This window comes from Budorcas taxicolor, chromosome 12 (assembly GCF_023091745.1).
Source record: "Budorcas taxicolor isolate Tak-1 chromosome 12, Takin1.1, whole genome shotgun sequence".
NCBI classification, from domain to species: Eukaryota; Metazoa; Chordata; class Mammalia; order Artiodactyla; family Bovidae; genus Budorcas; species Budorcas taxicolor.
Window position 1 is genome coordinate 10,617,098 of NC_068921.1, and position 10,921 is coordinate 10,628,018.

A 10,921-nucleotide genomic window follows, 5' to 3' on the forward strand; every position below is an offset into this window, starting at 1 on the left:
AGTTGGTGATGGACAGGGAGGCCTGGCGTGCTGCGATTCATGGGGTCGCAAAGAGTCGGACACGACTGAGCAACTGAACTGAACTGAACTGATGAGCTGATTCACATTGTTGTACGGCAGAAATTAACACAACATTGCAAGGCAAGTATCCTCCAATTTAAAAAAAAAACTAAAAAAAAAAAAAAAAGGGAAGAGAAATGAGTCTTGCTGGCTGCCTGGCTCTCAGAGCATCAGGCATGGTGATTCTGCATTTTTATACTTCTGGGGAAAATACGCCTAGCACAACAGCAAGCCTCAGTCATGCACTCACTGCAACGTGGCTCCTCCTCCGGTGCCCAGGTCTCTCCCCTTATCTTCCTCTCCCTCAACAACCAGGACAAGCATGTTCACTGAGCTGCTGGGTGCTTGAAACACAGAGGACCCTTGAATGTCCTTAAGCACTTGTGCGACTTGCTTTACACTGTTTATTTTGTCAAAAATAGTCCATCAGTTTTCTGCACAAGGTATCGGGTCAGCCTTCCATGTATAAAAGCGGGAGAACTGGGAAATTTTAAACAAGCACCTTTTTAAAACAAGAGAGAAAAAAACCTCAAGGAACGTCTTGCTATTGAAAAACGCAATGTGGATTGTCCAATGCTTCTACTGCCCCTGCCCCTTCCTAAGCCTGGTAGAAAAGAAAAGCCTCTGGTGTGAAAGTCAGAAGACCTGCTCCAGTTCAAGTCTGGTCCTACCCCTAACCGGCTATGTGACCTCAGGCAGGTCACGTGACCTCTCCAGGCCTCAGCTTCCTCATCCATCAGCTTACAAATGATCTTTTTTTCTTAATTAATTTATTTTTCAATGGAAGGATAATTGCTTTACTGGATTTTCCTGTTTTCTGTCAAACCTCAACATGAATCAGCCATCGATATACATATGTCCCTCCCTCTTGAACCTCCCTCCCACTTACAGATGACCTTTGAGGTCCCTTTCTGCTCCACATTTTTATAATAAAGAGGCAGGCAGAGGATCACTTGCTCCTCAAAGGACTGGAAGTGGGACAGAAGAAGATGAGCAAGAGAAAGGAAGCCCTTGGCCACGTGACTGGTGTGAGGAAGGGTCTGAGCCCCCTTTTGTAATAAGCGACTGCCTTGCCTAGAGGGGCACTGAACGCCTCAATGCTCAGGGCTGTATTAAATATCTGAGAACTGCTATTATCTAAGTGATGAGAGGAAGCCTCAAGATTGCAGTGGAGGTTCAACTGAGGCCAGTGAATTTTATGCCATCCTTAAGAGCTGACTGTCAGACAACTCTCTGAGAAGGCACGATGGACCCTGAGAAAGAAGAAACAGTGTCTGCTTAACAATGAAATAAACTACCATGAACCTCAGAGATCATTTTAATAGTGGGATGGAAGGTAATTTGAGATGGTTCTTTTAAATATCCTTGCTTACATTTCAGATGCAGTGGTCACTGATGCCCCAGTTGTACATGTTTTATTACGCAGACACTCTGAAGACAAGGTGAGGTTTGGAAGTTTTTTTCTGTAGTGTCCTGGCTGGAATTTAAATCTGTTGTAAGTTTCATAGCACTAACACCCTTCTAGTTTGAATCTATGTTGTTGAGCATCTGAAGAGCAAAAACGTCAGCCTCTGAAATACAAAGAATAAAACAAAATAAATGAATATGCCAAAAGTTCAAGGATTATTGAGATCCATGTAGCGTCCTCATCAATAAAGCAAAAGTCAGTAGCAAGCAGGTGTTTATACTGTGGGAACAGAAAATAAACTTTTAATCAGTGATGAGTCTTCTTCTTATTAGGGATGGAAGTAAAGTTTGTTTCACTTTTTTATGAAAATAAACACCATTTCTGAATTCCTTTCAACCTGAACTTAGATGGACTCATCTGAGTTCTGTGTTCATATTAGCAGATATTCCATGTTTGAGATTTTATCAGATTTTGCCAGATTTTAATCCTCAGCTCCAAGGTACATGGGCTGAGAGGTATTTAACATGCAAAACCACCTATTATGTGCCAAACTCTAGAAACTAGGAGGAAAACAAAGATGGCAGAGATTCCTGTCCTAGTCAGGGAAACAAACATGCAAACAAATATCCAAGGATTGTTGAAAGGACAACAGGGAGACAGAGTCAGAAATGACTAAGTTTGCTTAAAGCCCCTGGAGAAGGCTTCTTTCTACAGACCTCTGTTTTCACACAGCAGTCCACGCCCTCAGTTCCTAAACCCTGCAGACAATGAAAGCCCTCTTAGAAGGCCTCTTAGAAGAGACACAAGGGCACCTGACCCATTGGAGAGGGTGAGGATGGTGCGTTACCAATCACGACTGCATGCGCTCGGTCACTAAGTTCTGTCCAACTCTTTTGCGACCCCGTGGACTGCAGCCCACCAGGCTCCACTGTCCATGGGATTCCCCAGGCGAGAACACTAGAGTGGGTTGCCATTCCCTTCTGCAGGGGGTCTTCCTGACCCAGAGATCTAACCCACATCTCTTGCATCTCCTGCATTAGCAAGCGGATTCTTTACCACCGGGACACCTGGAAAGCCACTACCAATCACATGCTTCACCCATCTTTCTGTCAGTTAATCCTCACACAGAGCAAAATACACCAAGAACCTCCATTCTGGGAATGTATTTCTCCTCACCCTCCAGGGGTGCTAACTGCTGGGGTCCCAACGACCCTGCCTCCTCCTCTGACTGTCCTGCCAGTAACACTGGCATATCAGAAAGCAAACAAGGCTATACATAAAACATGACTGTTTCTTCACGAATCCACACAACCCCTGAGAAGTACCAGGGAACTAAAAATCAGGCGACCATGCTCAGTCACTTCAGTCGTGTCCGACTCCTTGCAACCCTAAGGACTGTAGCCCAGCAGGCTCCTCTGTCCATGGGATTCTCCAGGCAAGAATACTGGAGTGGATTGCCGTGCCCTCCTCCAGGGGATCTTCCTGACCCAAGGATTGAACCTGTATTTCCTGCATTGCCAGGTGGATTTTTTACCACTGAGACAACAGGGAAGCCCTAAAAATTAAGCTGACGCCTGCTATTTAGCTTTGCTGTAGAAAGTCTATTATGGTAGTTGTTAGCATTCCGAATAATACTTAAAAATGGTCATCTGTTTATAATTTATCTTCTAACATAACACTATTATTTCTGGAAAGCTTGCAGCAAGACGAAAATGGCCTTATTCCAACCACCAAAATCAATTCTTCTGTACAAATTTGATATAGGCAGCCTGTGTACCGTTTGAAAAAGCTCACTGACCTGTGAAGCCTGGCATTTGCACCATAAAATTTATACCTGATTTGATGAAGTTATTGAACACTGTGCTTACCTCATCTAAGGTTTAAAAGCAATCATACATACTCTTGCTTTTTCTCTTTAGGAAGAAGTTTGGGCTAAGTGGCAAATCAAGTTGTTTGTGCTTTGGATTGGGGTAAAGACAAACAGTCTAGACTGCACTTAATGAAAACTATAAGTTAATTTTGAGTGTGATGCTGGAGGTTCATTGCCAAGTAAAAATGATGGAGATTATTTTTAAAAGGCAATAGAAGAAAGGGAAAAAAGACATAATGCAATATTTGAATATGAGTCTATTTTCTTCACTAGATTGCTAATTAAAAGTTCATTTTCATATAGTCTAATCTTAGGATTCAGGGGACATGAATGATGCACAAAATCTATCTGGCCTGTTAAATAGGGATAATTAAGAATAAAAAGATTCACCCTCCTTAATATTTGGCTCTGCAGCAATCCAGACACAAATGAATCTCCTGATTTTTCACTGCCACATACAGCCAATCATGGATACTGACTGTTAATATTAAATAGTAAAACAAAAGCAATCCCAGCTTTTCCACTTTATTTATAAAAAGAGCAGCTTAGTTGTAGCCATTCAACATTGTTTCACAAGGTCATCAAAATATCACTATTTAACAGGCTGAACCACGAGTGAGAATGGTTATGCACAATTCTTATCTCACACAGGCTCACACCACTGACAAGGGCTCCTAGCCTCCCATTCCAGGAGCCTCACACTCGATGATTGGCTGGAATGGGACAAAAGACCCAAACTTTTCAGGACTGTTCTGAAAGTGCTTGTTTGGTGGGCATGAATTTTTTCCATCTCAATCCATTTCTTTAGAAACTTAACCAAATTGAAAAAGCAGACACTTGATCCTTTGGATAAATCCTAAGGTTTTGATTTAATAGGCAACAGCAGGAATTTAATGCACTCAGTGAAATCTGTTCTGAAATTGTGACTGTGTTTCTGCAAATTTTTAAGTGATCTGAGTGATTCTTTTAAGCACGGGCTGTTTTGCTAAAAAAAAAACTTCTTAGTCTTTACTGTTCAATTCACAGACACACGTTGAGTCTGGATACATGAGTATCTCACAGGTATGTGTAGGAGGGCAACCATAAAATGATCTGTGTAAGCATGAAAATAAGGTTGTCTTCTGAGCTGTGCACTCTAGAATTAGCAAATAGGGGGTCAAAACATAAGTATATACAGGCACGATAAAGAACCAGATTCTCTCTCAGCACAGTTACTCTTGTCCTGAGAGGTATTTCCATAACCTATTGGAAGTAAATAGCCAGCTGCATTGTGAACTCGACAACAACTGTCTCTGCTTGCTGATTCTAAGGGCACTGAAGTGGACACATCATGTGGTCATTGGCTATAGAGTGCTATATAGGGTGTATAGTGCCATAAAGCACAGAGACAGAAGTAAGTCCTTCCACGGCCATAATGACTAAGCAGCTGCTGATAGTTTGGCTTCTTCTGTAGTTTGTCTACAGGGTGAAATAAGCTAATCAAGCCAATTTAAATACATAGTCCACTTGACATTGAATTTATCAATGCAAATCATAACCGCTAACCATGATCCATTGCTTACTGGATGCCAGACAATGTCCTAAGCACTTTACATCTATTATGTTGTTCAGTCCTCTCAACAGGACTAAGAGCTAAGTCACTTCGCCAAGGTCACACAGCTTGTTAGTAGAGAAGCTAGCATGCGAGCCTAGGAAACCTGCATCGCGAGTGTGTAGCCTTCACCCTTGGGCTACCAATAATCTGAGTGTAGTCAACAGGGTTGCTGTGAGCTTTGACATCACTAATTAGTATCTTAACACCCGTCCTTTGTGAAGCACCAATAATACCATATTTCCAACATTACAGCTAACCCAGGACCATAGACAATTCCCCAGTGACAGAGCACCCTATTGGGTGAGCTGTCAACCCATGGTTCCCAGAAAACATTTCCACACACCACTATCCAATGCACCTTGACTTTAATTTCCTCACTTGGAGAAATTAACTATGTTCTTGTTTTCCGTGTTGCAGTTTTGATTTGACTGTGTTCGGATTATCTGCTGCTTTAGTAAAATAGTATAATCCCCTCTGTCACTGGGAATCTGAGAAATTGGATTTCTTGTATGGGTTAGTTCAGAAGTCAGTAACCTAGCCTCCTGGCTCTGTAAACCAAGTCTCTAGACTCTGCTTTTAGGTTTTCCAAACACCATCCAAACTGTAAAGAGCTAAAGACATGGACAGGAACATCATGGGAATTCACAGTGTGACCACTGGCTCCAACATGGAAACCAGGCATGGAAACTCGGCTCAGTGTCCCTCTACTTTTGATGCAAATAAACAGTCAAAATCTCCCTCCCCCATCACTTTCACTTCTTATTCCTTAGTCGAAATAAAATTAGTTTATCCCTACATGGATTAACTCTCTCAAATATCCTGAAGGTACATGAGTAGGTGCTACCAGTTTTCATGTTCCAATTAAATCATTAAAATATACATCTGTGAATATGGAATATGTGGTAACGTTAGAGTGTGATATTTGCCTACTGATTCTACTTTAAATATGCTTTTGATAAGGTAATATATTACTGGGCTTTTTAAAATACAAAGTGCTTTATAAACCCTGTTCATCATAATTCAACATTTTCCACAATGTGTTCTGTAGAACATTCATTACATGGCATATTAATAGAAGAGACCCCAGAAGGGAAAAAATGCAGTTTCTAAGGCCTAGTGAATATTAGAAACAGTGAGTGCAGTGGGTCTCTCTCCTGCAGGGTTTCTCAGAGCTTTCCATTTATTATGCATTATATATTGTGAAGGGGCTTCCTAGGTGGCACACTTGTAAAGAACCTGCCTGCCAGTGCAGAAGAGGCAACATCATGGGTTCCATCCCTGGGTGGGAGAAATCCCCTGAAGTAGGAAATGGCAAACCCACTCCAGTATTCTTGTCTGGAGAATTCCATGGACAGAGGAGTCTGGCGGGCTACACGACAATCCATGGGGTCACAAAGAGTCGGACAGAACCGAGCACACACACACGCGTATATTAAGAATTTCTAAGGAAGGGCAACAGTATGTTGACATGTCTCTCCCTGTGGTGAAGGATCAGTTTTCAGGTTTTCCCCCAATTCACAGAGGAGCTCTACTTTACTAAAATCACTAAAGTGATTTTTTAGAAAAACAGAAATAAAAAAATAAATAATACAAGATATGACCTATTTTTATGAATAGATTTAACAGATGCAAAATCATGAAGTCAAACTTCTCCTCAAGTCTCTAAAAGTTTAGTCTTGGCTTTTGTGTGTGTTCCTTTATGGATGGACGGGAAACAAGTTGTAAACAGGCATCGTTTGACAGCTCACAGTTTGAGCCCCGGTACATACAGCATTTGCCACGTGTATTTGATCACCTATATTTGATGCCAATAATCTAGTGAGTCTAATGTTTAAGGAAATATGTGTTGAAAATGCCGCTTTGTTTTCCAAATCCATTTGATCACTTATCCTCATTTAACTGTAAGAGGCAAATCAGCTTCATTCAGTGTCAAAAAGGCAGTTTGAATTCTGCTCTCTGAACACAAAGTGGTAAACATCCTCCAAGTGAATGAATAATTGAGCTTGGTACATGAAAATGTAGAGAATGAGGCAGGCTAGGAAGGCATGATAAAAGAGCTGCCTGGTTCTCTACTGATACTTGCTAAGTCCAACCAAAGCAAAAGCTGCTAGAAGAAGAGAAGAAAAAAATGTGCAGTGCTTGCTTGCCCTTGAGTTTCTTTATATAAATTTCCATAGTGAGGAGATGGAGTTTCCTAACCTGGAAGTGGCAGTATTCTGTATCCCACGTGGTCATGTGAATTTCAACTAAGCTGATTTTACTCTCTCCTCCAATCATTTTGGATCAATCAGTCACGTTTTGAGTTGACTTCTTTGTACCTAGCAATGTGTCAGATTCTATATCTTTGCTGATTCTGAGCCTGTTTTGTAATATAAAAGTCAAATAAAAGGTTTCTTAAGAGCTATTAGTGTTTCGCCTCAGGTTCTGTTCCTCATCAGAAATGTTAAATTATAAAATCATAAAGTGCAGTTTTAAGAAATGTGCCATGTCTAGGAGAAAAGACTGACTGTAAAATTCAACTCCAGGTTTGAGCTGGTGGAAGAGTTCTAAGATAAAACACAAAAGCAAATAAATTCTGTTGATGTTGTACCTTGACACTGTTGTGGAAACAGAAACCAAATTACTTGAATGTAGTTTCAGGTGGTAAAAATGAACACTTCCTACAGCAAAATGTTTTAACCAGAACTTAAACATATAGGAACGTTATTCGCACTTGTCAGTCTTCACAGTAGTTTTGAAGAAAGGTGGAAACTTGTGCCATACACACATGCAAAAGACACTTGAGTAGTGATAATTGTAATTGAAATGTGAATAATCACAATAGATGAAATGGAATATTCAGCTTTAAAGTCCTTTTAAAAAGAGAAAACGTTCTTGAAAACTAAATGAATGACTCTGAGACAGGGATAACACTGTCAATATTTGAGGTCAGATTTATCATTCATTACCCTTTTGCTGAAGACTGCCTCGGTAGACTGGAAATCCAAAGCCAATATAGTAGAATCAGAAAAAAAAAAGAGAGAGAGAGATACTATTATTGAGCCTATCTCCACTTGCCTGGAAACCTAGAGCACTCACAAGTAAAATGTTGTTGATTTCAGATGACCTTTTCTCTGCCTTACTCTTCTTACTTTTGCTAATACCCCATTTTAACTCTTGAAAAGGTCATTGTCTTATGCAGTCAGACACGAGAGAATTGATAATGATGATGGAAATTCTGCCTTCCCCACAGAGTCAAACTATGACACAAGCTGCTTGACATTCTGGTGGAAGCAGGGTAAGTCCTGTGGAGAGATATTACAGGTAATGCCACTTGAGAAGTAGCAACATGTCCATTTTGTCCTCCAAATTTCTCTCCCTCTGAATGCTATTACCGGAAAATTTCAGCCTTGAAATCACGATTTAAATTAAGATAGAAAGTCCTCATAGTATCAATATCCTCCACAAACCTGCCAGTGCAGGAGAGGCAGAAGATGCAGCTTCAATCCCTGGGTCAGGAAGATCCCCTGGAGGAGAAAATGGCAATCCATTCCAGGATTGCTGCCTGGAGAATCCCATGGACAAAGGAGCTTAGTGGGCTACACTGCAGCCCGTGGGGCCTCAAAGAGTCGGGCATGACTGGTGACTGACCACACCCACAGCACACGTTTGTCGACAGATGAGCCTGACTCATTGCAGGGTATGAAGGCATGGGGGCAGGTGGTAACACAGGAGGTGAAACGTCTTGCATCCACTGAGCACTGCGTGGTGAGAAAGAGCTAAAGGAAAAGAACCACCTAGAGGAGCAGGAGCGGGCAACGGGATGTAATGGCTGGAGGGCATCACCAAATCAATGGGCATGAGTTTGAGCAAACTCCAGGAGACGGTGAAGGAAGGGAAGCGCGGTATGCTGCAGCCCATGGTCACAAAGAGTTGAACATGACTGAGCAACTGAACAATAAGAGGCTCCATGGACATCATAGGTAGAAGGTAGGCACCAATGACAAGATACATCCATACAGGGCTCAGCCTGGAGAGCACTTGTGTGAAGTTACCTGGAACACACTTCACACTCATGCACAGCAGATGCTCAATAAGCAGTCTTTGTTCTCTTTTTTATTCTTCTACGAAAGAGTCTAGTCTATGGGATTGGTTTCCACCACATTAAACCTGAGCTGATCTTCCTTGTTTGGTAGTTGGAGATTGACACCTTATGACACCTTATTTCCTGTAAGTCTCAAAATTGGAGGGAGAAGAGTTTTAGATATGATAACACATTTCAACTGTTTTTATTTCATCTGTTTATTCATATTTTCAAAAAGAGTGCTTTGGCAGTACTACTTTTAACTCGGATTGGTTGTATTGCTTACATGGGCATTGCCTCCCTTTGCCCTCTCAGGATAATGCTGAAGGAGGGAAAGGTAGGTGGCATAACTTGCATTTAAGATGGGAGGAAACCTGGGTATAGGATGGATAAGAAAGATCAAGGTTAAGAATTAGATTAAGAGTCCCTAGTCTCCATTATGCCACCCAATGTTCTATGAAACTAAAATCTCAAGCCCTAAGTCATGCTCTGAAGCCATTTTGGTAGCATTGGGTCAGGACCTGATGAAGCTCAATAGTGAAAGTGAAGTGAAGTCGCTCAGTAGTGTCCGACTCTTTGCGACCCGTGGACTGTAGCCCACCAAGCTCCTCCGTCCATGGGATTCTCCAGGCAAGAATACTGGAGTGGGTTGCCATTTCCTTCTCCATGAAGCTCAATAGAGGGCAAGAATGAGATCTGATCTCTGCTCTATCACAGGGACCATCAATAAAATCTCACATGTATCAGATGCTCAGTATTTGTTTGTTAAATCTTCATGTGTGTGGAAGAGAAGCTTCTGAGAAAACACTGAGAAAGAACATGAAAAGAATGGAACTTAGCAAGATACGTTTTAAATTGCATTAGAGAAAGCTCGGGTAAACTATTGTAACAGGGAGCTCTGGGGACTATCAGATTTCTTCCTGCCCCCTTGAATTTCAGCTGCAGCTACAGCAGACCGTTCTGTGTGAGTACAGATCCACCCTCACTGATACACACCCTGTACCTTTCTGCTTCTGCCCCAGGGCCCTTCCTCACACTGACAAGTGTCCTTGGTTCCCACACATGTGATCAGGAAGAGAGAGGGCTCCTGCTTCCAGCAGCTGCCTTCCAACCTGGGAGGATGTGAGCCTGGGGATGAATGTCCCAGCCTCCCCTCCTTGAGGAGACAGTGTTACGAGAAATTCTGTTTGCCACCAAGGAGGTGAATTAAGCCCCATTACCTACGGCAGTGACTTAGAAAACACACCCCTAACATGGGCTTCTCCTTCTTCTCCTCTTACTGTCCTTAACACCTTCACTCCTGGTTACTGGGAGCAGTTTCCAAAGAAACTGGCTGCAATGAGTCTTTGATTCAGGCACTACTTTCAAGGGAAACCAACCTAAGAGAATCATTTAAAGAATGTATTGACTTTGACTCAGAGTTTGGCAGGAAATAGCTATAAAAAATAGACAATTAGAATAAGTATAGAAAACGTTTTGATAGAGGCAGTAAAATGGGTCATAGTCAAGACTGATCTTCAGCTCTTCAGAACGGCCATGGGGCCCAGCTATTAACAGAGTTTGCTACTTGCATACCACCTGGAAGATCGCTGTTGCTCTGAGCTGCAGAGGGCCTCCTCACCTCAGCCTGCTCCCCAAGCCTCTCTGTTACAATGCCCAAGAGTGCCTGGTGGTCCACACACTAAAGGAACAATGCCAGGGGCTCTCAAGACCTTGTCCCAGTGCCACAGCCATTGTAAGGTTCACGCCCATTTGACACTGATTGTTAAATATTCTTAAAGTCATCTTTGGCTATCACAATTCATAGGAAATACACTAATTTTAGGGATGGGGAAGTGATTATCATGAAAGATATTCCTGAAGAACTGACACTAAAGTTGGAAAGGGGTTACACACAGAGGAAATAGCATCCATGATAATCTAGAG